The sequence below is a fragment of the Pseudophryne corroboree genome, unplaced genomic scaffold, assembly GCF_028390025.1.
Source record: "Pseudophryne corroboree isolate aPseCor3 unplaced genomic scaffold, aPseCor3.hap2 scaffold_841, whole genome shotgun sequence".
Classification (NCBI taxonomy): Eukaryota; Metazoa; Chordata; class Amphibia; order Anura; family Myobatrachidae; genus Pseudophryne; species Pseudophryne corroboree.
The window spans coordinates 152,621-177,572 of record NW_026970420.1 but is presented as its reverse complement, the minus strand read 5'-3'; the positions used below and the strand labels follow the sequence as shown (position 1 = coordinate 177,572).

Genomic DNA, 24,952 nt, shown 5'->3' with positions numbered 1-24,952 from the left:
CTCACACACTAGTCCCCGGGTGCAGCCCCCAACCCCCGGGACACCCGGAGCAACAAAATGTAGATTCAGGCCACCAGGCCACGCCCCTACCTATGAAACCATGCCTCCTTTTTACCATTGCGCTGCTTATCTGCGCGCACTGCATTACAATCTCCCTCGCCACCTCTCTGGGTGTCACCAGTGATAGTGACACCTCAGCCATGCTTGTAGCAGCTGGTCCTAAGATCTACGCCTCAAGCCCTGAGTGTTTGCCCTTGTGACTTGTTGATCATCATAGCGAAGCAGATGCTTACAGAAAACTGCAGGGGCTTAGATTGAAAATAAAAAAATTGATAGGTATAAGGTAGAGAGGAGCGGGTTCGGTTCTCCGAGAACCGAATTCCCCACGAACTCCACGTTGTTTACACTGGTCCGAGGCAGGCTCGGTTGTTCCCGCCTGACTCGGAAAACCTGAAAAAGGGAAAATGTCATCATCCCGCTGTCGGATTCTCGCGAGATTCGGATTCCATATAAAGAGCTGCGCGTTGCCGCCATTTTTACTCGTGCATTGAAGATAGAGCGGAATGGACGTGGCTATGTTCTCTCAGTGGAAATCTCAATATCAGTGCTCAGTATCAGTGGTTACTTATTGCTGCTCAGTAATACTAGTAGTGTGTCTCTCCTGCTCAGTGTCAGTTCTCAGTAGTATCCTCATCAGTGCTCAGTATCACTGCTCATTGTCTTGTGCTGCATTGTGGTGCTCAGCATACTACAGTACATTACTAATAGTCCAGTGCTGCATCTTGCTGCTCAGTGTCAGTTCTAGTATCCTCATCAGTGCTCACTATCACTGTTCATTGCATTTTGGTTTTCTGTATACTACAGTAACATAGTAATATAGTAACATATAGTAACATAGTTTTTGAGGTTGAATAGAGGCAAATTGCCCATCGTGTTCAACCTGTTTTAAGTTGTGATGATTCTACATACTTGCTGAATAATGTTTTATGACTAGTTAGCTACTATAACTCATGTTACCCCCGGATTAACCATGTTGATATTTTAAGTATTATAACCTTGGATAGCTTTTTCATTCAGAAATGTATCCATTCCTTTTTTAAATCCAATTACAGAGTCCACCATTACCACCTTCCCTGGCAGGGAATTCCACATCCTGATTGCCCTAACAGTGAAGATCATAGTATCTCACCTGGCAGGTAAGTAGGAGTTGGGCTAGAGCTGTGGAGGATTGCTGCTCGGGCACCCCCTGTCAAGTGAAGGAGATCCAACTGAGGCAGCACAAGGGAACTCTCGAAAGAAGAACAAGGCTAGAGGAAGATCTGAGACAAAGAAATCTGACTTTTACCAGAGCTGACCAGAGGAAAGCACAAACACAGTCCCCCACTACCACAAATAATGCAGTCGAGTTTCCCACATTTGGGGAAATCACAGGGGTCAGCATACCCAGAATGCAATGAATGAACCTCACCCTGGGAGAACAATCTTCATGACCATGGTATCTCCTATGCAAAATAAGTATGATTTGGGATAGGGCTGGGGAGGGCCGCTGCTCAGGCACATCTCTGTCAAGTAAAGGAGATTCAACTGAGGCAGCACAAGGGAACTCTCATCTGGGGACAACAACTGCAGGGAGAACACATATTTTCAGATGAAAATCTTGGTCATGCTCTGGTTTCTCTTCAGAACGAACAAATCTTTCGCCTTTTACTAAAGATTTCCGTGGAGAGGAGCAAAACTGAGTTTTACCTCAATTTTTGCATGCCCCATCTTTTTGGGGTTTCTTTTATCGGTTTAAAGATAGAATGAGTGTGCTTTAATGAAAGCTCATTTGCATAGAAATTACAGTAAATGTTTGTTTCTTTTCAAACAGAACTTTCTTGACCATGCTACTTGCTTGAAAGATCTGGGAGCACATGGAATACAGTACAAACCATGCTTATAGCAAGGAGAAGCCAGGTGAGAAATCTGCTTTCTTTTAAATTGGGCGCTCACTTTGATCTGAATGAGGACTGCTGGCATGGCACTCAGGCGACAGGTGGAATCTTGGTCATGCTCTGGTTTCTCTTCAGAACTAACAAATATTTCGCCTTTTATTAAAGATTTCCGTGGAGAGGAGCAAAACTGAGTTTTATCTCAATTTTTGCATGCCCCATATTATTGGGGTTTCTTTTATCAGTTTAAAGACAGAACGAGTGTGCTTTCTTGTTAGCTTTAATGTAAGTTTATTTGTATAACAATGACAGTAAATGTCTGTTTCTTTTCAAGCAGAACTTTCTTGACCATACTAATTGCTTGAAAGATCTGGGAGCACATGGAAAAGAGTACAAACCATGCTTATAGCAAGGGGAAGCCTGGTGAGAAATCTGCTTTCTTTCTTTCAAATTGGGTGCTCACTTTGAGCTGAATGAGGACTGCTGGCATCAGGGCCGGCTCTAGGCATGTTCGAATAGAGCGGCCGCGCAGGGCGCCACCCTTAATGGGCGCCACGCGCTGGCGCCGCCATATTCGATGCTGGAGCCGGCCCTGTGTGTGTGCTGCTGCAGCATTTGGCGGTCGCGCTGTGTATGCGCGCTGCGCGGCGCCGGTATCTAACATCAGACGCCGGTGCCGCGCATAGCCCGCCTGCACAAGTGGCCGCCCACCCGCCCGCCAGCCCGGACCCAGGCTCAGGCTCACTCGCCCGGCCTCCCGCCCGCCCGCCCGCCAGCGCTCCCACACAGGCGGACAGCAGTACTCCTCCCCAGCGCGCAGGTATTTTTTTTTTTTTGGGGGGGGGGAGATCCGCACTGTGGGGGCATTTCTGGCACACAGGGGGCATTTTTGGTTATGTGGGGGCATTTCTGGCACTGTGGGGGCATTTCTGGCTCTGTGGGGGGCATTTCTGGCACTGTGGGGGCATTTCTGGCACTGTGGGGGCATTGCATATCTGGCTCTGTGGGGGCATATTTGGCACTGTGGGGACATATCTGGCCCTGTGGGGGCATATCAGGCACTGTGGGGACATTTCTGGCACTGTGGGGGCATTTCTGGCACTGTGTGGGCATTTCTGGCACTGTGGGGGCATTTCTGGCACTGTGGGGGCATTTATCTGGCTCTGTGGGGGCATTTATCTGGCTCTGTGGGGGCATTTATCTGGCACTGTGGGGGCATTTCTGGCACTGTGGGGGCATTTCTGGCACTGTGGGGACATATCAGGCACTGTGGGGGCATATCTGGCACTGTGGGGGCATATCTGGCACTGTGGGGGCATTTCTGGCACTGTGGGGGCATTTCTGGCACTGTGGGGGCATTTATCTGGCTCTGTGGGGGCATTTATCTGGCACTGTGGGGGCATTTATCTGGCACTGGGGGCATTTATCTGGCACTGTGGGGGCATTTCTGGCACCGTGGGGGCATATCTGGCACTGTGGGGGCATATCTGGCACTGTGGGGACATATCTGGCACTGTGGGGGCATTTATCTGGCTCTGTGGGGGCATTTATGTATCAGGCACCGTGGGGGCATTTATGTATCAGGCACCGTGGGGGCATTTATGTATCATGCACCGTGGGGGCATTTATGTATCATGCACCGTGGGGGCATTTATGTATCAGGCACCGTGGGGACATTTATGTATCTGGCACCGTGGGGGCATTTATGTATCTGGCACCGTGGGGGCATTTATGTATCTGGCACCGTGGGGGCATTTATGTATCAGGCACCGTGGGGGCATTTATGTATCTGGCACCGTGGGGGCATTTATGTATCTGGCACCGTGGGGGCATTTATGTATCTGGCACCGTGGGGGCATTTCTTGCACTGTGGGGGCATTTCTTGCACTGTGGGGACATTTCTTGCACTGTGGGGGCATATCTTGCACTGTGAGGGCATTAATGTATGTGGCACTGTGGGGGCATATCTGCGCTGTGGGGGCATTTATCCATCTGGAACTGTGTGGCCATTTATGTAGCTGGCACTGCTGGGGGGCATGTCACGTGTAGCTGGCACTGCTGGGGGGCATGTCATGTGTAGCTGGCACTGCTGGGGGGCATATCATGTAGTGTTCCCGCTAGGCGTCTGTGGCTGGGCAGTGTGTCTCAGTGCTCTACCTGGCGCAATGTGTCTAACGTGCTCTTATAGGAGGTTCTACCTGGTGCAATGTGTATTAGCTGCACTACTGTGTGGTGTAATGTGAATTGCCACTATAATGTGGCTACGCACCTTCCCCACGAAGTAACTCCCCTAAATTTTTGCTGCGCGCCTTTGGCGCGCACTGTCCATGCTTTAGCGTGTGGAAATGGGAACAACAAGCATTACAGTATGTACATCATTTTGCCCACCTAACTTAAAAATGTGCCCTCCCTGTGATCAGCAACCTGCCCTAAAAAGTGAACACTAGCACGTGTAGCTGGCACTGCTGGAGGGCATGTCATGTGTAGCTGGCACTGCTGGGGGACGAGACCACGCCCACTTTTTCAAGAGGCCACGCCCACTTTTCCAAGGGCGCGCGCATGGGGGGGGGGGCACTTTTACATTTTCTCGCTCAGGGTGCTAGTAGGCCTGGAGCCGGCCCTGGCTGGCATGGCACTCAGGCGACAGGTGGAATCTTGGTCATGCTCTGGTTTCTCTTCAGAACGAACAAATCTTTCGCCTTTTACTAAAGATTTCCGTGGAGAGGAGCAAAACTGAGTTTTATCTCAAATTTTGCATGCCCCATCTTATTGGGGTTTTATTTTATCGGTTTAAAGATAGAACGAGTGTGCTTTAATGTAAGCTCATTTGCATAGAAATGACAGTAAATGTTTGTTTCTTTTCAAACAGAACTTTCTTGACTATACTAATTGCTTGAAAGATCTGGGAACACATGGAAAAAAATACAAACCATGTTTATAGCTAGGGGAAGCCTGGTGAGAAATCTGCTTTCTTTCTTTCAAATTGGGTGCTCACTTTGAGCTGAATAAGAACTGCTGGCATGGCACTCAGGCGACAGGTGGAATCTTGGTCATGCTCTGGTTTCTCTTCAGAACGAACAAATCTTTCGCCTTTTACTAAAGATTTCCGTGGAGAGGAGCAAAACTGAGTTTTATCTCATTTTTTCCTTGCCCCATCTTATTGGGGTTTTATTTTATCTGTTTAAAGATAGAACGAGTGTGCTTTAATGTAAGCTCATTTGCATAGAAATTACAGTAAATGTTTGTTTCTTTTCAAACAGAACTTTCTTGACCACACTAATTGCTTGAAAGATCTGGGAGCACATGGAAAAGAGTACAAACCATGTTTATAGCAAGGGTAAGCCTGGTGAGAAATCTGCTTTCTTTCATTCAAATTGGGTGCTCACTTTCAGCTGAATGAGAACTGCTGGCATGGCACTCAGGCGACAGGTGGAATCTTGGTCATGCTCTGGTTTCTCTTCAGAACTAACAAATATTTCGCCTTTTATTAAAGATTTCCGTGGAGAGGAGCAAAACTGAGTTTTATCTCAATTTTTGCATGCCCCATATCATACCTCCCAACTGTCCCGATTTTCGCGGGACAGTCCCGTTTTTTGGGGACTGTCCCGCTGTCCCACCTGCGGGCCGCAGTGTCCCGCGGTGGGGAGGACAGTTGGGAGGCTCTGTCTGTCGCTGCCCTGCTTAGCAGAGCAGCGGTGAATAGACGCTGTGCGCATGCGCACAGCGTCTATTCACTGAAGTCAGAGGGAGAGGTGGCATGCCAGCGGCTCACAGAGCGCTGGGCATGCCCCCTCAGTGCCGAAAACGGGGGCGTGACTCGCGATCGCGGGTCCTCCCGCGAAGTCACACCCCCTTTTACTTAGGCCACGCTGCAATTGTTCATGCCGTTGGCTTGTGTTCTGTTGAATGCCACGTTCTGCGGCATGCTTAAGGTGTGAGCTGGTAAGATGCTCACCTTAGTTTAACAATAAATCCTTTCCTCGAAATGTCCGTCTCCCTGGGCACAGTTCCTATAACTGGAGTCTGGAGGAGGGGCATAGAGGGAGGAGCCAGTTCACACCCTTTGATAGTCTTAAAGTGCCCATGTCTCTTGCGGATCCCGTCTATACCCCATGGTTCTTAATGTGACCCCAGCATCCTCTACGGACTAAGAGAAAAGGATGCCCTTGCGCACTATCCTGACTTCTCCTCCCGTCTGCTTACTTTGTGCCTTCCAACGCACAATGCGAACTACAGGTGGTGCTGCAGGGCCCACACCCTTTTACTTGCCTTACAGAACAGCTCTGGAGCTGTTACAGTGCCCAGCTGCTGCAAGAAATCAGCTTGAATGCTTCAGGGGATGGGGCATGGCCAACATGAGCCCCACACCAAAGGAGGGTGGGGGTGTTTAATGAGAACTAGGGGTCATCCAAGCACTGCAAAAGGCCGCCATGCCCTGCACGCCCCTTTTCTCTTTTCATATGCAGATGAGGGTTCCAGCCAACTTTGGCCCACTGCTTGGATAACATCACTGTATGCAAATCCGTCTGCTGCAGACCTTCCCCCAGGAATGCTTGTACTAGATGTTGCATATGGTTTGATATTTGATGGTGCTTCAGTATTAGGCAGCCTTCCGCCCTCCCATGTTCATCTGAAAAGACGTGGACTCCCTGCAGTTGTTGTCCCCAGACGAGAGTTCCCTTGTGCTTCCTCAGTTGAATCTCCTTAACTTGACGGGGGAGGGGCTGCCAGAGCAGACACCCTCCCCAGCCCTATCCCAACTCATACTTATTTTGCATATGAGATTTCTTGATCATGAAGATTGTTCTCACAGGGTGAGGTTCATCCATTATATTTTAAAATAGGAAGGTACAAATTACATATTTGAATTGCATTTATGTGCTGGATTCAAATGTCCCCCCCCCCTTCCATTCTCAATTGTGCCCGTCAGTAGCTATTCTAAGGTTGCTGCCAATGGGTGTGACACATTAATTTCTTCTGTGGGGTACACTGGACTCCACAAGGATTCACATTGGGGTGTAGAGTAGGATCTTGATCTGAGGCACCAACCGGCTCAAAGCTTTTGACTGTTCCCAAGATGCTCAGTGCATTCTCCTCTATAACCCCGCTTCCATGAACAGGGAGCTCAGTTTGTAGTTGGTGCCTTCAGTAGCAGGCCACTTAACAGGGGCCTGCCTCAGGCAGCCTATTCTTAGCTATAAATTTTGACAAGAAAAGAAGAACTTGTTTTATGAGAATCTACAAGGGCTGCAGCAGGCTAGGTCTAATAGACATCTTTACTGCAGCTTCATCACTCCCAGCGACGCTGTATACTCCCGTGCCCTGGTTGCTGGGTCACTGCAGCGGAGGCTCCGGTTTCATCCTAAGGTCAGTCACACACACACCACCCTTCCGGATCACGAGGCCGCTGTTGAAGGGGAGCGTGGCCGTAGGGGGTGGACCGTGTGCGCACTGGCGTGGACACTGATTACGGGGCAGCCGCTCCACTAGCCACCAGGTACAGTTAAGGAGCACAGGTCTGGGGGTTTTTCTCCTATATTAACCCAATTTTGTACTGCCCGCAGCGCATTGTGATAGGTAATAGGGCCTGATTCAGGTTGGATTGCAATCACAATAAGCGATCCAACTGCAAAAATTGCTAAGAGCATACGCATGTGCCTGCATTTTCTGCGGCACCCCGCAGAGAATGCGATCGCCTCTGCCTGTCAATCGGGGCGGGGGGGGGGGATAGGTGGGTCAGCAACACTCCATTTCCAAGTGAGGGATGGAGCGGTGCGGGTGCAAGGCTTCAAAATGGGGTCTGCAATGGAGGAGACACAGGGGGCGTGGTCACAGCGGCTGTATGACATCACATTCAGCCGCTGTGATCACAAAAATGGTGGCGGCTTCCTGCGCGCACATACAGTCTGCACCAGCAGGAGGCTACACCATTTTTTATGATCACGCTGAACTGCAGTGCGACTGCAATTACAGCATGGTCAAGAAGGGAGGCGTCATGCTGGGTGGCCATGCCTTTTCACTGTGCAGGAGCCAGCACCGCTCACACACTAGTCCCCGGGTGCAGTCCCCAACCCCCGGGACACCCGGAGCAACAAAATGTAGATTCAGGCCACCAGGCCACGTCCCTACCTATGAAACCATGCCTCCTTTTTACCATTGCGCTGCTTATCTGCGCGCACTGCATTACAATCTCCCTCGCCACCTCTCTGGGTGTCACCAGTAATAGTGACACCTCTGCCATGCTTGTAGCAGCTGGTCCTAAGATCTACGCCTCAAGCCCTGAGTGTTTGCCCTTGTGACTTGTTGATCATCATAGCGAAGCAGATGCTTACAGAAAACTGCAGGGGCTTAGATTGAAAATAAAAAAATTGATGGGTATAAGGTAGAGAGGAGCGGGTTCGGTTCTCCGAGAACCGAATTCCCCACGAACTCCACGTGGTTTACACTGGTCCGAGGCAGGCTCGGTTGTTCCCGCCTGACTCGGAAAACCTGAACAAGGGAAAATGTCATCATCCCGCTGTCGGATTCTCGCGAGATTCGGATTCCATATAAAGAGCTGCGCGTTGCCGCCATTTTTACTCGTGCATTGAAGAGAGAGCGGAATGGACGTGGCTATGTTCTCTCAGTGGAAATCTCAATAGCAGTGCTCAGTATCAGTGGTTACTTATTGCTGCTCAGTAATACTAGTAGTGTGTCTCTCCTGCTCAGTGTCAGTTCTCAGTAGTATCCTCATCAGTGCTCAGATCACTGCTCATTGTCTTGTGCTGCATTGTGGTGCTCAGCATACTACAGTACATTACTAATAGTCCAGTGCTGCATCTTGCTGCTCAGTGTCAGTTCTAGTATCCTCATCAGTGCTCACTATCACTGTTCATTGCATTTTGGTTTTCTGTATACTACAGTAACATAGTAATATAGTAACATAGTTTTTGAGGTTGAATAGAGGCAAATTGCCCATCGTGTTCAACCTGTTTTAAGTTGTGATGATTCTACATACTTGCTGAATAATGTTTTATGACTAGTTAGCTACTATAACTCATGTTACCCCCGGATTAACCATGTTGATATTTTAAGTATTATAACCTTGGATAGCTTTTTCATTCAGAAATGTATCCATTCCTTTTTTAAATCCAATTACAGAGTCCGCCATTACCACCTTCCCTGGCAGGGAATTCCACATCCTGATTGCCCTAACAGTGAAGATCATAGTATCTCACCTGGCAGGTAAGTAGGAGTTGGGCTAGAGCTGTGGAGGATTGCTGCTCGGGCACCCCCTGTCAAGTGAAGGAGATCCAACTGAGGCAGCACAAGGGAACTCTCGAAAGAAGAACAAGGCTAGAGGAAGATCTGAGACAAAGAAATCTGACTTTTACCAGAGCTGACCAGAGGAAAGCACAAACACAGTCCCCCACTACCACAAATAATGCAGTCGAGTTTCCCACATTTGGGGAAATCACAGGGGTCAGCATACCCAGAATGCAATGAATGAACCTCACCCTGGGAGAACAATCTTCATGACCATGGTATCTCCTATGCAAAATAAGTATGATTTGGGATAGGGCTGGGGAGGGCCGCTGCTCAGGCACATCTCTGTCAAGTAAAGGAGATTCAACTGAGGCAGCACAAGGGAACTCTCATCTGGGGACAACAACTGCAGGGAGAACACATATTTTCAGATGAAAATCTTGGTCATGCTCTGGTTTCTCTTCAGAACGAACAAATCTTTCGCCTTTTACTAAAGATTTCCGTGGAGAGGAGCAAAACTGAGTTTTACCTCAATTTTTGCATGCCCCATCTTTTTGGGGTTTCTTTTATCGGTTTAAAGATAGAATGAGTGTGCTTTAATGAAAGCTCATTTGCATAGAAATTACAGTAAATGTTTGTTTCTTTTCAAACAGAACTTTCTTGACCATGCTACTTGCTTGAAAGATCTGGGAGCACATGGAATACAGTACAAACCATGCTTATAGCAAGGAGAAGCCAGGTGAGAAATCTGCTTTCTTTCAAATTGGGCGCTCACTTTGATCTGAATGAGGACTGCTGGCATGGCACTCAGGCGACAGGTGGAATCTTGGTCATGCTCTGGTTTCTCTTCAGAATGAACAAATCTTTCGCCTTTTATTAAAGATTATCCGTGGAGAGGAGCAAAACTGAGTTTTATCTCAATTTTTGCATGCCCCATATTATTGGGGTTTCTTTTATCAGTTTAAAGACAGAACGAGTGAGCTTTCTTGTTGGCTTTAATGTAAGTTTATTTGTATAACAATGACAGTAAATGTCTGTTTCTTTTCAAGCAGAACTTTCTTGACCATACTAATTGCTTGAAAGATCTGGGAGCACATGGAAAAGAGTACAAACCATGCTTATAGCAAGGGGAAGCCTGGTGAGAAATCTGCTTTCTTTCTTTCATATTGGGTGCTCACTTTGAGCTGAATGAGGACTGCTGGCATGGCACTCAGGCGACAGGTGGAATCTTGGTCATGCTCTGGTTTCTCTTCAGAACGAACAAATCTTTCGCCTTTTACTAAAGATTTCCGTGGAGAGGAGCAAAACTGAGTTTTATCTAAATTTTTGCATGCCCCATATTATTGGGGTTTCTTTTATCTGTTTAAAGACAGAACGAGTGTGCTTTCTTGTTAGCTTTAATGTAAGTTGCCATAGATGCAGTGAAACACGCGTGTAGGGCACGGCGTGTCCTCGTGTATTTGACTCATGTGAAATGTTATAAAACAAAAATATATGATTATGATGTTAGCTGTTAGTCTCCACTAATAGGGAATAGAAGCTGAGCTATAAGAAAGGAATACACTAGATATGATGTCACTTAGCAATTACAATGTCTAAAGTGCATACAGATAGCTACTAATAACTCTTGATAAGAAAGTATATCAGTGTGGGTATATTTATATGATGGGATATTGGGACTAGTGAATATATATCACTCCTGCTGTCCAGATTGGCAATAACCAGACAATTATGATAAGAGTAGAGATGTCACATGGGCTGCTATAGATATTAATTTAATGCTGTATGTGTCATTTGTTACAAATGGATACATTTTCTATGAGTCAGCCTAGCAGCTGCATGTTCTAACAGAACACTATCCTCACACAGAATCTGCTAACCTTGAGATAACTAAATGACAGTGTGTAACAGTCTCTTTACTATAAGACTGTTACAAAGTAATATATATATTTGAAGTCAGTCTAGCAGCTGTGTGTTCCAGCAGTTTATAAGACAAAGAAAATCTCCTATTGTGGAATCTAGACACATGGGACTGCTGGCCTGTGTCATACTATTTCTATGTAATACCAGTAACATGTATATAACTGTTACATAATTGTTACAAATGGATAAATCTTTGAGTCAGCCTAGCAGCTGCATGTCCTAACAGGACACCATAAATCCTTTACAGTGTAACAAATTGATTGGTAACACTTAAAGGCTGGAGAGCAGTTATATGCCTTACTAGCATACTCAATATACCACATTATTACACCAGTTACCACGATTATTGACAGCGCATTTGATATATTATATTACCCTCACACTGAGTCTGTTTACCTTTAGATAACTAAGTGACCGAATATGTAACAGTTTCTCTATCATAAGACTGTTACAAAGTGAGATAGATATATTTGGAAGTCAGTCAAACAGCTGTGTGTTTCAGCGGTTTATAAGAAAATTCCTCATTGTGGAATCTGGACCACTAAGGGTTATTATATATATAGCACATGGAATTGCCACATCTCCCTATATGATAATTTCATTACACTGTAACATAATAAGAATTAACTCTTTAACAGTGTAAATAGAGAGTAATGAATCTCTGACACATGGAATATATTATTTCTTAGATGAATTGGATAAACCATTATGACAGACACTTTGCTTCCTAATAAGAATTGAGGTGGCTATACCTCTAAGGAAAGCATTATTGCCTACGCCTAGATCAGATTAAATAAGATCTGGCTGAATATATGAAGGAAGGTTGCTATTTATATGAGAATTGGAATTGCTATATTCCTTAAGGCAACCCCACCGATTGATATATGTTGTCAATTAAGTATATCTGAACGGCTATATCTGGACCAGATTTAATAAGATCTGGCTGATTATATGAAGGAGGGCTGCTATTTATATTGGAATTGCCATATTCCTTAAGGCAACCGCACCTGTTGGTATATCTCGCCAATTAACTATATCTAAACAGCTAAATTAAAGGTATTCATCATTTTTTTAGTTTGGATATTAATAAATATGATCTTTCCATGATGCATAGAGATTTCCCTATCAAGTGATTCCTTATCCGATATAGAAAGCTATCCCCCTATGGTATTGAATTTAGGAATATAGTCTTAGGGGACACAGAGAAATAAGTGATCCCCATCTACCTAAGCACCCCACAAATTGGAGGTTAGCTTACCGGTTATACTCAATCACCCCCACAAATTCGCCAATGGGGATGGCTTCCCGGGAGGTAACCCCTATTGAGTGAAGGGAGTATATAGGATACGACCCAGTGGTACCTGACGACATAGATACTAACAGCTATTTAATAACATTACGCTAGAAAGTGATTATTAGCAACATATATATCTATATAAACAACCCCGCCAGGGTTGTGCCTTCAAAAATAATCACACATGGACACGCTTTTTAAACCTTTTTTTCACATCTCTTTATTCTTCTTATGCACATGTATGTTAGTTCTGTGATTTTAACCTTTATGTTTCACTGCAGTTTGGGATAATAATATTAATATTTATCCAATTTTAATACATACTTAATAAAGGTTATATTTTATGATTCATTCATTCTGTCCAGTGCGTCAACAGTGCAGATTTCTTCTTGTTTTTTCTCCCAAATTCTATAACAATGACAGTAAATGTTGTTACTTTTCAAACAGAACTTTCTTGACCATGCTACTTGCTTGAAAGATCTGGGAGCACATGGAAAACAGTACAAACCATGCAGTATCACAAGAGCCTTTATTTGATCTTTCATGAAGATAGAGCAGAATTGAGGACACGTCAACAATTTCTGCCGAAGGTGGTTCATCTTTCCACATGGTGCCTTTGGCCACTGACACCTTCGTTGAGTCAAAGTCTCTGGCTGTGGTCAGAACTTTGAAAATTTATGTCACCAGAACGGTTCAGATTAGGAAAACAGAGGCTCTGTTTGTCCTGTATGCTCCCAACAGGATTGGGTGTCCTGCTTCCATGTAGACCATTATGCGCTGGATCTGTGGTAAGATTCAGCATGCTCATTCCACGGCAGGATTGCCGTTACTGAAATAGGTGAAGACCCATTCTACTAGAAAGGTGGGTTCATCCTGGGCAGCTGGTCGGGGAGTCTCGGCATTGCAATTTTGCCGAGCAGCTATTTAGTAAACACTTTTGCTAAGTTTTACAAGTTTGATACCTTGGCTGATGATAACCTCAAGTTGGGTCATTCGGTGCTGCAGAGTCGTACGCACTCTCCCACCCGTTCAAGAGCTTTGGTATAACCCCATGGTTCTTAATGTGACCCCAGCATCCTCTAGGTCGTATGAGAAAATAGGATTTTAATACCTACCGGTAAATCCTTTTCTCTTAGTCCGTAGAGGATGCTGGGCACCCGTCCCAGTCCATACTGTGTCTGCAGTTATTACTTGTGGTTATACACATGTTGTGTTATGGTTCTGGTCAGCTTTTTGCTGCAATTGTTCATGCCGTTGGCTTGTGTTCTGTTGAATGCCACGTTCTGCGGCATGCTTAAGGTGTGAGCTGGTAAGATGCTCACCTTAGTTTAACAATAAATCCTTTCCTCGAAATGTCCGTCTCCCTGGGCTCAGTTCCTATAACTGGAGTCTGGAGGAGGGGCATAGAGGGAGGAGCCAGTTCACACCCTTTGAAAGTCTTAAAGTGCCCATGTCTCTTGCGGATCCCGTCTATACCCCATGGTTCTTAATGTGACCCCAGCATCCTCTACGGACTAAGAGAAAAGGATGCCCTTGCGCACTATCCTGACTTCTCCTCCCGTCTGCTTACTTTGTGCCTTCCAACGCACAATGCGAACTACAGGTGGTGCTGCAGGGCCCACACCCTTTTACTTGCCTTACAGAACAGCTCTGGAGCTGTTACAGTGCCCAGCTGCTGCAAGAAATCAGCTTGAATGCTTCAGGGGATGGGGCATGGCCAACATGAGCCCCACACCAAAGGAGGGTGGGGGTGTTTAATGCGAACTAGGGGTCATCCAAGCACCGCAAAAGGCCGCCATGCCCTGCATGCCCCTTTTCTCTTTTCATATGCAGATGAGGGTTCCAGCCAACTTTGGTCCACTGCTTGGATGACATCACCGTATGCAAATCCGTCTTCTGCAGACCTTCCCCCTGGAATGCTTGTACTAGTTGTTGCATATGGTTTGATATTTGATGGTGCTTCAATATTAGGCAGCCTTCCACCCTCCCATGTTCATCTGAACAGATGTGGTCTCCCTGCAGTTGTTGTCCCCAGACGAGAGTTCCCTTGTGCGTCCTCAGTTGAATCTCCTTAACTTGACGGGGGAGGGGCTGCCCGAGCAGCCACCCTCCCCAGCCCTATCCCAACTCTTACTTATTTTGCATATGAGATCTCTTGATCATGAAGATTGTTCTCACAGGGTGAGGTTCATCCATTATATTTTAAAATAGGAAGGTACAAATTACATATTTGAATTGCATCTATGTGCTGGATTCAAATGTCCCCCCCCCCCCTTCCTTTCTCAATTGTGCCCGTCAGCAGCTATTCTAAGGTTGCTGCCAATGGGTGTGACACATTAATTTCTTCTGTGGGGTACACTGGACTCCACAAGGATTCACATTGGGGTGTAGAGTAGGATCTTGATCTGAGGCACCAACCGGCTCAAAGCTTTTGACTGTTCCCAAGATGCTCAGTGCATTCTCCTCTATAACCCCGCTTCCATGAACAGGGAGCTCAGTTTGTAGTTGGTGCCTTCAGTAGCAGGCCTCTTAACAGGGGCCTGCCTCAAGCAGCCTATTCTTAGCTATTAATTTTGACAGGAAAAGAAGAACTTGTTTTATGAGAATCTACAAGGGCTGCAGCAGGCTAGGTCTAATAGACATCTTTACTGCAGCTTCATCACTCCCAGCGGCGCTGTATACTCCCGTGCCCTGGTTGCTGGGTCACTGCAGCGGAGGCTCCAGTTTCTTCCTAAGGTCAGTCACACACACACCGCCCTTCCGGATCACGAGGCCGCTGATGAAGGGGAGCGTGGCCGTAGGGGGTGGACCGTGTGCGCACTGGCGTGGACACTGATTACTGGGCAGCCGCTCCACTAGCCACCAGGTACAGTTAAGGAGCACAGGTCTGGGAGTTTTACTCCTATATTAACCCAATTTTGTACTGCCCGCAGCGCATTGTGATAGGTAATAGGGCCTGATTCAGGTTGGATTGCAATCACAATAAGCGATCCAACTGCAAAAATTGCTAAGAGCATACGCATGTGCCTGCATTTTCTGCGGCACCCCGCAGAGAATGCGATCGCCTCTGCCTGTCAATCGGGGCGGGGGGGGGGGGAGAGGGGGGTCAGCAACACTCCATTTCCAAGTCAGGGATGGAGCGGTGCGGGGGCAAGGCTTCAAAATGGGGTCTGCAACGGAGGAGACACAGGGGGCGTGGTCACAGCGGCTGTATGACATCACATTCAGCCGCTGTGATCACAAAAATGGTGGCGGCTTCCTGCGCGCACATACAGTCTGCACCAGCAGGAGGCTACACCATTTTATATGATCACGCTGAACTGCAGTGCGACTGCAATTACAGCATGGTCAAGAATGGAGGCGTCATGCTCGGTGGCCATGCACTGTCACTGTGCAGGAGCCAGCACCGCACACACACTAGTCCCCGGGTGCAGCCCCCAACCCCCGGGACACCCGGAGCAACAAAATGTAGATTCAGGCCACCAGGCCACGCCCCTACCTATGAAACCATGCCTCCTTTTTACCATTGCACTGCTTATCTGCACGCACTGCATTACAATCTCCCTCGCCACCTCTCTGGGTGTCACCAGTGATAGTGACACCTCTGCCATGCTTGTAGCAGCTGGTCCTAAGATCTACGCCTCAAGCCCTGAGTGTTTGCCCTTGTGACTTGTTGATCATCATAGCGAAGCAGATGCTTACAGAAAACTGCAGGGGCTTAGATTGAAAATAAAAAAATTGATGGGTATAAGGTAGAGAGGAGCGGGTTCGGTTCTCCGAGAACCGAATTCCCGACGAACTCCACGTGGTTTACACTGGTCCGAGGCAGGCTCGGTTGTTCCCGCCTGACTCGGAAAACCTGAACAAGGGAAAATGTCATCATCCCGCTGTCGGATTCTCGCGAGATTCGGATTCCATATAAAGAGCTGCGCGTTGCCGCCATTTTTACTCGTGCATTGAAGAGAGAGCGGAGAGGACGTGGCTATGTTCTCTCAGTGGAAATCTCAATATCAGTGCTCAGTATCAGTGGTTACTTATTGCTGCTCAGTAATACTAGTAGTGTGTCTCTCCTGCTCAGTGTCAGTTCTCAGTAGTATCCTCATCAGTGCTCAGTATCACTGCTCATTGTCTTGTGCTGCATTGTGGTGCTCAGCATACTACAGTACATTACTAATAGTCCAGTGCTGCATCTTGCTGCTCAGTGTCAGTTCTAGTATCCTCATCAGTGCTCACTATCACTGCTCATTACATTGTGGTGTTCTGTATACTACAGTAACATAGTAATATAGTAACATATAGTAACATAGTTTTTGAGGTTGAATAGAGGCAAATTGCCCATCGTGTTCAACCTGTTTTAAGTTGTGATGATTCTACATACTTGCTGAATAATGTTTTATGACTAGTTAACTACTATAACTCATGTTACCCCCGGATTAACCATGTTGATATTTTAAGTATTATAACCTTGGATAGCTTTTTCATTCAGAAATGTATCCATTCCTTTTTTAAATCCAATTACAGAGTCCGCCATTACCACCTTCCCTGGCAGGGAATTCCACATCCTGATTGCCCTAACAGTGAAGATCATAGTATCTCACCTGGCAGGTAAGTAGGAGTTGGGCTAGAGCTGTGGAGGATTGCTGCTCGGGCACCCCCTGTCAAGTGAAGGAGATCCAACTGAGGCAGCACAAGGGAACTCTCGAAAGAAGAACAAGGCTAGAGGAAGATCTGAGACAAAGAAATCTGACTTTTACCAGAGCTGACCAGAGGAAAGCACAAACACAGTCCCCCACTACCACAAATAATGCAGTCGAGTTTCCCACATTTGGGGAAATCACAGGGGTCAGCATACCCAGAGTGCAATGAATGAACCTCACCCTGGGAGAACAATCTTCATGACCATGGTATCTCCTATGCAAAATAAGTATGATTTGGGATAGGGCTGGGGAGGGCCGCTGCTCAGGCACATCTCTGTCAAGTAAAGGAGATTCAACTGAGGCAACACAAGGGAACTCTCATCTGGGGACAACAACTGCAGGGAGAACACATATTTTCAGATGAACATGGGAGGGCAGAAGGCTGCCTAATACTGAAGCACCCCCAAACAACAAACCAAATGCAACTACTAGTGCAAGCATTCCTGGGGGAAGGCCTGCAGCAGATGGATTTGCATATGGTGATGTCATCCAAGCAGTGGGTCAAAGTTGGCTTCAACCCTCGTCTGCATATGAAAATAAAAATGGGGTGTGCAGGGCATGGCGGCCTTTTGCGGCGCTTGGATGACCCCTAGTTTGCATTAAACACCTCCACCTTCCTTCGGTGTGGGGCTCATGTTGGCTATGCCCCAGCCCCTGAAGCATTCAAGCTGATTTCTTGCAGCAGCTGGGCACTGTAACAGCTCCAGAGCTGCTCTGTAAAGCAAGTAAAAGGGTGTGGGCCCTGCAGCACTACCTGTAGTTTGCATTGTGCTTTGGAAGGCACAAAGTAAGCAGACGGGAGAAGTCAGGATAGTGCACAAGGGCATAGAAGGGAGCGGCTCAAGAAAAGAGAAGTGGAAACAGACAGCAAACTAGGCTGGAGAGAGACCTGAGACAAAGAGATCTGAATTATACGAGAGCCGACCAGAGGAAACACAAATTATGTAATCAAGTGTCCCACATTTGGGGAAATCGTAGGAGCAGCACACCCAGAGTGCATTGGGTGAGCCTTGCCCTGGGAGAAGCACCTTCCTGATCATAGTATCTCACCTGGCAGGTAAGTAGGAGTTGGGCTAGAGCTGGGGAGGGTCGCTGTTCGGGCACCCCCCTGTCAAGTGAAGGAGCTCCAACTGAGGCAGCACAAGGAAACTCTCGAAAAAAGAACAAGGCTAGAGGAAGATCTGAGACAAAGAAATCTGACTTTTACCAGAGCTGACCAGAGGAAAGCACAAACACAGTCCCCCACTACCACAAATAATGCAGTCGAGTTTCCCACATTTGGGGAAATCACAGGGGTCAGCATACCCAGAATGCAATGAATGAACCTCACCCTGGGAGAACAATCTTCATGACAATGGTATCTCCTATGCAAAATAAGTATGATTTGGGATAGGGCTGGGGAGGGCCGCTGCTCAGGCACATCTCTGTCAAGTAAAGGAGATTCAACTGAGGCAGCACAAGGGAACTCTCATCTGGGGACAACAACTGCAGGGAGAACACATATTTTCAGATGAACATGGGAGAGCAGAAGGCTGCCTAATACTGAAGCACCCCCAAACAACAAACCAAATGCAACAACTAGTACAAGCATTCCTGGGAAAAGGTCTGCAGAAGACGGATTTGCATACGGTGATGTCATCCAAGCAGTGGGCCAAAGTTGGCTGGAACCCTCATCTGCATATGAAAAGAGAAAAGGGGTATGCAGGGCATGGCGGCCTTTTGCGGCGCTTGGATGACCCTTAGTTCGCATTAAACACCTCCACCCTCCGTCGGTGTGGGGCTCATGTTGGCTATGCCCCAGCCCCTGAAGCATTCAAGCTGATTTCTTGCAGCAGCTGGGCACTGTAACAGCTCCAGAGCTGCTCTGAAAGGCAAGTAAAAGGGTGTGGGCCCTGCAGCACTACCTGTAGTTTGCATTGTGCGTTGGAAGGCACAAAGTAAGCAGACAGGAGAAGTCAGGAGAGTGCACAAGGGCATAGAAGGCAGCGGCTCAAGAAAAGAGAAGTGGAAACAGACAGCAAACTAGGCTGGAGAGAGACCTGAGACAAAGAGATCTGAATTATACGAGAGCCGACCAGGGGAAACACAAATTATGCAGTCAAGTTTCCCACATTTGGGGAAATCGCAGGAGCAGCACACCCAGAGTGCAATGGGTGAGCCTTGCCCTGGGAGAAGCACCTTCATGATCATAGTATCTCACCTGGCAGGTATGTAGGAGTTGGGCTAGAGCTGGGGAGGGTCGCTGCTTGGGTACCCCCCTGTCAAGTGAAGGAGATCAAACTGAGGCAGCACAATGGAACTCTCGAAAGAAGAACAAGGCTAGAGGAAGATCTGAGACAAAGAAATCTGACTTTTACCAGAGCTGACCAGAGGAAAACACAAACACAGTCCCCCACTACCACAAATAATGCAGTTGAGTTTCCCACATTTGGGGAAATCACAGGGGTCAGCATACCCAGAATGCAATGAATGAACCTCACCCTGGGAGAACAATCTTTATGACCATGGTATCTCCTATGCAAAATAAGTATGATTTGGGAAAGGGCTGGGGAGGGCCGCTGCTCAGGCACATCTCTGTCAAGTAAAGGAGATTCAACTGAGGCAGCACAAAGGAACTCTCATCTGGGGACAACAACTGCCGGGAGAACACATATTTTCAGATGAACATGGGAGGGCAGAAGGCTGCCTAATACTGAAGCACCCCCAAACAACAAACCAAATGCAACAACTAGTTCAAGCATTCCTGGGGGAAGGTCTGCAGAAGACGGATTTGCATACAGTGATGTCATCCAAGCAGTGGGCCAAAGTTGGCTGGAACCCTCATCTGCATATGAAAAGAGAAAAGGGGTATGCAGGGCATGGCGGCCTTTTGCGGCGCTTGGATGACCCTTAGTTCGCATTAAACACCCCCACCCTCCTTCGGTGTGGGGCTCATGTTGGCCATGCCCCAGCCCCTGAAGCATTCAAGCTGATTTCTTTCAGCAGCTTGGCACTGTAACAGCTCCAGAGCTGCTCTGTAAGGCAAGTAAAAGGGTGTGGGCCCTGCAGCACTACCTGTAGTTTGCATTGTGCATCGGAAGGCACAAAGTAAGCAGACAGGAGGAGAAGTCAGGATAGTGCACAAGGGTGTAGAAGGGAGGGGCTCAAGAAAAAAGAAGTGGAAACAGACAGCAAACTAGGCTGGAGAGAGACCTGAGACAAAGAGATCTGAATTATATGAGAGCCGACTAGGGGAAACACAAATTATGCAGTCAAGTTTCCCACATTTGGGGAAATCGCAGGGGCAGCACACCCAGAGTGCAATGGGTGAGCCTTGCCCTGGGAGAAGCAACTTCATGATCATAGTATCTAACCTGGCAGGTAAGTAGGAGTTGGGCTAGAGCTGGGGAGGGTCGCTGCTCGGGCACCCCCCTGTCAAGTGAAGGAGATCCAACTGAGGCAGCACAAGGGAACTCTTGAAAGAAGAACAAGGCTAGAGGAAGATCTGAGACAAAGAAATCTGACTTTTACCAGAGCTGACCAGAGGAAAGCACAAACACAGTCCCCCACTACCACAAATAATGCAGTTGAGTTTCCCACATTTGGGGAAATCACAGAGGTCAGCATACCCAGAATGCAATGAATGAACCTAACCCTGGGAGAACAATCTTCATGACCATGTTATCTCCTATGCAAAATAAGTATGATTTGGGATAGGGCTGGGGAGGGCCGCTGCTCAGGCACATCTCTGTCAAGTAAAGGAGATTCAACTGAGGCAGCACAAGGGAACTCTCATCTGGGGACAACAACTGCAGGGAGAACACATATTTTCAGATGAACATGGGAGGGCAGAAGGCTGCCTAATACTGAAGCACCCCCAAACAACAAACCAAATGCAACAACTAGTGCAAGCATTCCTGGGGGAAGGCCTGCCGCAGATGGATTTGCATATGGTGATGTCATCCAAGCAGTGGGTCAAAGTTGGCTTCAACCCTCGTCTGCATATGAAAAGAGAAAAGGGGCATGCAGGGCATGGCGGCCTTTTGCGGCGCTTGGCTGACCCCTAGTTTGCATTAAACACCTCCACCCTCCGTCGGTGTGGGGCTCTTGTTGGCTATGCCCCAGCACCTGAAGCATTCAAGCTGATTTCTTGCTGCAGCTGGGCACTGTAACAGCTCCAGAGCTGCTCTGTAAGGCAAGGTAAAAGGGTGTGGGCCCTGCAGCACTACCTGTAGTTTGCATTGTGCATTGGAAGGCACAAAGTAAGCAGACAGGAGAAGTCAGGAGAGTGCACAAGGGCATAGAAGGCAGCGGCTCAAGAAAAGAGAAGTGGAAACAGACAGCAAACTAGGCTGGAGAGAGACCTGAGACAAAGAGATCTGAATTACACCAGGTCCGTCATTATATTATATATACCTACAGTAGTTATATATATTTTTTTTTATATCATTAATTATCATCTCTATACTAGCAGACGCAGTACGGTAGTCCACGGCTGTGGCTATCTCTGTGTCGTCAGTGCTCGTCCATAATTGTATACCTACCTACCTGTGGTGGAAGTTTTTTTCTATCTTCTTCATACTAGTAGTTTAGCAGTCTGCTGACAGTGTCCACCAGGTCCGTCATTATATTATATATACCTACAGTAGTTATATATATTTTTTTTTTATATCATTAATTATCATCTCTATACTAGCAGACGCAGTACGGTAGTCCACGGCTGTAGCTACCTCTGTGTCGTCAGTCACTCGTCATCCATAAGTATACTAGTATCCATCCATCTCCATTGTTTACCTGAGGTGCCTTTTAGTTGTGCCTATTAAAATATGGAGAACAAAAATGTTGAGGTTCCAAAAATAGGGAAAGATCAAGATCCACTTCCACCTCGTGCTGAAGCTGCTGCCACTAGTCATGGCCGAGACGATGAAATTCCATCAACGTCGTCTGCCAAGGCCGATGCCCAATGTCATAGTACAGAGCATGTAAAATCCAAAACACAAAAGATCAGTAAAAAAAGGACTCAAAAATCTAAATAAAAATCGTCGGAGGAGAAGCGTAAACTTGCCAATATGCCATTTACCACACGGAGTGGCAAGGAACGGCTGAGGCCCTGGCCTATGTTCATGGCTAGTGGTTCAGCTTCACATGAGGATGGAAGCACTCAGCCTCTCGCTAGAAAAATGAAAAGACTTAAGCTGGCAAAAGCACAGCAAAGAACTGTGCGTTCTTCAAAATCACAAATCCACAAGGAGAGTCCAATTGTGTCGGTTGCGATGCCTGACCTTCCCAACACTGGACGTGAAGAGCATGCACCTTCCACCATTTGCACGCCCCCTGCAAGTGCTGGAAGGAGCACCCGCAGTCCAGTTCCTGATAGTCAGATTGAAGATGTCAGTGTTGAAGTACACCAGGATGAGGAGGATATGGGTGTTGCTGGCGCTGGGGAGGAAATTGACAAGGAGGATTCTGATGGTGAGGTGGTTTGTTTAAGTCAGGCACCCGGCGATACACCTGTTGTCCGTGGGAGGAATATGGCCATTGACATGCCTGGTGAAAATACCAAAAAAATCAGCTCTTCGGTGTGGAAGTATTTCAACAGAAATGCGGACAACAGGTGTCAAGCCGTGTGTTGCCTTTGTCAAGCTGTAATAAGTAGGGGTAAGGACGTTAACCACCTCGGAACATCCTCCCTTATACGTCACCTGCAGCGCATTCATCATAAGTCAGTGACAAGTTCAAAAACTTTGGGCGACAGCGGAAGCAGTCCACTGACCAGTAAATCCCTTCCTCTTGTAACCAAGCTCACGCAAACCACCCCACCAACTCCCTCAGTGTCAATTTCCTCCTTCCCCAGGAATGCCAATAGTCCTGCAGGCCATGTCACTGACAATTCTGACGAGTTCTCTCCTGCCTGGGATTCCTCCGATGCATCCTTGAGTGTAACGCCTACTGCTGCTGGCGCTGCTGTTGTTGCTGCTGGGAGTCGATGGTCATCCCAGAGGGGAAGTCGTAAGACCACTTTTACTACTTCCACCAAGCAATTGACTGTCCAACAGTCTTTTGCAAGGAAGATGAAATATCACAGCAGTCATCCTGCTGCAAAGCGGATAACTGAGGCCTTGGCATCCTGGGCAGTGAGAAACGTGGTTCCGGTATCCATCATTACTTCAGAGCCAACTATAGACTTGATTGAGGTACTGTGTCCCCGGTACCAAATACCATCTAGGTTCCATTTCTCTAGGCAGGCGATACCGAAAATGTACACAGACCTCAGAAAAAGACTCACCAGTGTCCTAAAAAATGCAGTTGTACCCAATGTCCACTTAACCACGGACATGTGGACAAGTGGAGCAGGGCAGACTCAGGACTATATGACTGTGACAGCCCACTGGGTAGATGTATTGACTCCCGCCGCAAGAACAGCAGCGGCGGCACCAGTAGCAGCATCTCGCAAACGCCAACTCTTTCCTAGGCAGGCTACGCTTTGTATCACCGCTTTCCAGAATACGCACACAGCTGAAAACCTCTTACGGCAACTAAGGAAGATCATCACAGAATGGCTTACCCCAATTGGACTCTCCTGTGGATTTGTGGCATCGGACAACGCCAGCAATATTGTGCGTGCATTATATCTGGGCAAATTCCAGCACGTCCCATGTTTTGCACATACCTTGAATTTGGTGGTGCAGAATTATTTAAAAAACGACAGGGGCGTGCAAGAGATGCTGTCGGTGGCCACAAGAATTGCGGGACACTTTCGGCGTACAGGCACCACGTACAGAAGACTGGAGCAACACCAAAAACGCCTGAACCTGCCCTGCCATCATCTGAAGCAAGAAGTGGTAACGAGGTGGAATTCAACCCTCTATATGCTTCAGAGGATGGAGGAGCAGCAAAAGGCCATTCAAGCCTATACATCTGACCACGATATAGGAGGTGGAATGCACCTGTCTCAAGCGCAGTGGAGAATGATTTCAACGTTGTGCAAGGTTCTGCAACCTTTTGAACTTGCCACACGTGAAGTCAGTTCAGACACTGCCAGCCTGAGTCAGGTCATTCCCGTCATCAGGCTTTTGCAGAAGAAGCTGGAGACATTGAAGGAGGAGCTAAGACAGAGCGATTCCGCTAGGCATGTGGGACTTGTGGATGGAGCCCTTCATTCGCTTAACCAGGATTCACGGGTGGTCAATCTGTTGAAATCAGAGCACTACATTTTGGCCACCGTGCTCGATCCTAGATTTAAAACCTACGTTGTATCTCTCTTTCCGGCAGACACAAGTCTGCAGGGGTTCAAAGACCTGCTGGTGAGAAAATTATCAAGTCAAGCGGAACTTGATCGGTCAACAGCTCCTCCTTCACATTCTCCCGCAATTGGGGGTGCGAGGAAAAGGCTCAGAATTCCGAGCCCACCCGCTGGCGGTGATGCAGGGCAGTCTGGAGCGACTGCTGATGCTGACATCTGGTCCGGACTGAAGGACCTGCCAACGATTACGGACATGTCGTCTACTGTCACTGCATATGATTCTCTCACCATTGAAAGAATGGTGGAGGATTATATGAGTGACCGCATCCAAGTAGGCACGTCAGACAGTCCGTACGTATACTGGCAGGAAAAAGAGGCAATTTGGAGGCCCTTGCACAAACTGGCTTTATTCTACCTAAGTTGCCCTCCCACAAGTGTGTACTCCGAAAGAGTGTTTAGTGCCGCCGCTCACCTTGTCAGCAATCGGCGTACGAGGTTACTTCCAGAAAATGTGGAGAAGATGATGTTCATTAAAATGAATTATAATCAATTTCTCCGTGGAGACATTGACCAGCAGCAATTGCCTCCACAAAGTATACAGGGAGCTGAGATGGTGGATTCCAGTGGGGACGAATTGATA

The 24,952-nt window shown here is 47.4% G+C and overlaps 16 non-coding genes and 1 pseudogene across 16 annotated transcripts; 8 read left to right on the top strand and 9 right to left on the bottom strand.

Annotated features, from left to right (window-relative positions):
* Positions 1–1,355: 1,355 nt before the first annotated feature.
* Positions 1,356–1,519, bottom strand: LOC135042899 (U1 spliceosomal RNA). The gene has a single exon (XR_010235955.1). It is a non-coding gene; the product is annotated as a U1 spliceosomal RNA (small nuclear RNA).
* Positions 1,520–1,663: 144 nt separating this feature from the next.
* On the top strand, positions 1,664–1,779 carry LOC135042867 (U5 spliceosomal RNA). Its single transcript, XR_010235922.1, has one exon. It is a non-coding gene; the product is annotated as a U5 spliceosomal RNA (small nuclear RNA).
* A 270-nt stretch (positions 1,780–2,049) lies between these two features.
* Positions 2,050–2,165, top strand: LOC135042876 (U5 spliceosomal RNA). The gene has a single exon (XR_010235931.1). It is a non-coding gene; the product is annotated as a U5 spliceosomal RNA (small nuclear RNA).
* Positions 2,166–4,592: 2,427 nt separating this feature from the next.
* On the top strand, positions 4,593–4,708 carry LOC135042873 (U5 spliceosomal RNA). Its single transcript, XR_010235928.1, has one exon. It is a non-coding gene; the product is annotated as a U5 spliceosomal RNA (small nuclear RNA).
* Positions 4,709–4,983: 275 nt separating this feature from the next.
* Positions 4,984–5,099, top strand: LOC135042875 (U5 spliceosomal RNA). Its single transcript, XR_010235930.1, has one exon. It is a non-coding gene; the product is annotated as a U5 spliceosomal RNA (small nuclear RNA).
* A 275-nt stretch (positions 5,100–5,374) lies between these two features.
* Positions 5,375–5,487, top strand: LOC135042880 (U5 spliceosomal RNA). The gene has a single exon (XR_010235935.1). It is a non-coding gene; the product is annotated as a U5 spliceosomal RNA (small nuclear RNA).
* Positions 5,488–9,314: 3,827 nt separating this feature from the next.
* On the bottom strand, positions 9,315–9,478 carry LOC135042888 (U1 spliceosomal RNA). Its single transcript, XR_010235944.1, has one exon. It is a non-coding gene; the product is annotated as a U1 spliceosomal RNA (small nuclear RNA).
* A 144-nt stretch (positions 9,479–9,622) lies between these two features.
* Positions 9,623–9,738, top strand: LOC135042866 (U5 spliceosomal RNA). Its single transcript, XR_010235921.1, has one exon. It is a non-coding gene; the product is annotated as a U5 spliceosomal RNA (small nuclear RNA).
* A 270-nt stretch (positions 9,739–10,008) lies between these two features.
* LOC135042878 (U5 spliceosomal RNA) lies at positions 10,009–10,125 on the top strand. Its single transcript, XR_010235933.1, has one exon. It is a non-coding gene; the product is annotated as a U5 spliceosomal RNA (small nuclear RNA).
* A 286-nt stretch (positions 10,126–10,411) lies between these two features.
* LOC135042870 (U5 spliceosomal RNA) lies at positions 10,412–10,527 on the top strand. Its single transcript, XR_010235925.1, has one exon. It is a non-coding gene; the product is annotated as a U5 spliceosomal RNA (small nuclear RNA).
* Positions 10,528–17,157: 6,630 nt separating this feature from the next.
* On the bottom strand, positions 17,158–17,321 carry LOC135042851 (U1 spliceosomal RNA). Its single transcript, XR_010235913.1, has one exon. It is a non-coding gene; the product is annotated as a U1 spliceosomal RNA (small nuclear RNA).
* A 671-nt stretch (positions 17,322–17,992) lies between these two features.
* LOC135042862 (U1 spliceosomal RNA) lies at positions 17,993–18,155 on the bottom strand. The gene has a single exon (XR_010235919.1). It is a non-coding gene; the product is annotated as a U1 spliceosomal RNA (small nuclear RNA).
* A 152-nt stretch (positions 18,156–18,307) lies between these two features.
* On the bottom strand, positions 18,308–18,471 carry LOC135042885 (U1 spliceosomal RNA). Its single transcript, XR_010235940.1, has one exon. It is a non-coding gene; the product is annotated as a U1 spliceosomal RNA (small nuclear RNA).
* A 671-nt stretch (positions 18,472–19,142) lies between these two features.
* LOC135042923 (U1 spliceosomal RNA) lies at positions 19,143–19,305 on the bottom strand. The gene has a single exon (XR_010235978.1). It is a non-coding gene; the product is annotated as a U1 spliceosomal RNA (small nuclear RNA).
* Positions 19,306–19,457: 152 nt separating this feature from the next.
* Positions 19,458–19,621, bottom strand: LOC135042884 (U1 spliceosomal RNA). Its single transcript, XR_010235939.1, has one exon. It is a non-coding gene; the product is annotated as a U1 spliceosomal RNA (small nuclear RNA).
* Positions 19,622–20,323: 702 nt separating this feature from the next.
* LOC135042861 (U1 spliceosomal RNA) lies at positions 20,324–20,458 on the bottom strand (annotated as a pseudogene).
* Positions 20,459–20,610: 152 nt separating this feature from the next.
* LOC135042894 (U1 spliceosomal RNA) lies at positions 20,611–20,774 on the bottom strand. Its single transcript, XR_010235950.1, has one exon. It is a non-coding gene; the product is annotated as a U1 spliceosomal RNA (small nuclear RNA).
* Positions 20,775–24,952: the final 4,178 nt, after the last annotated feature.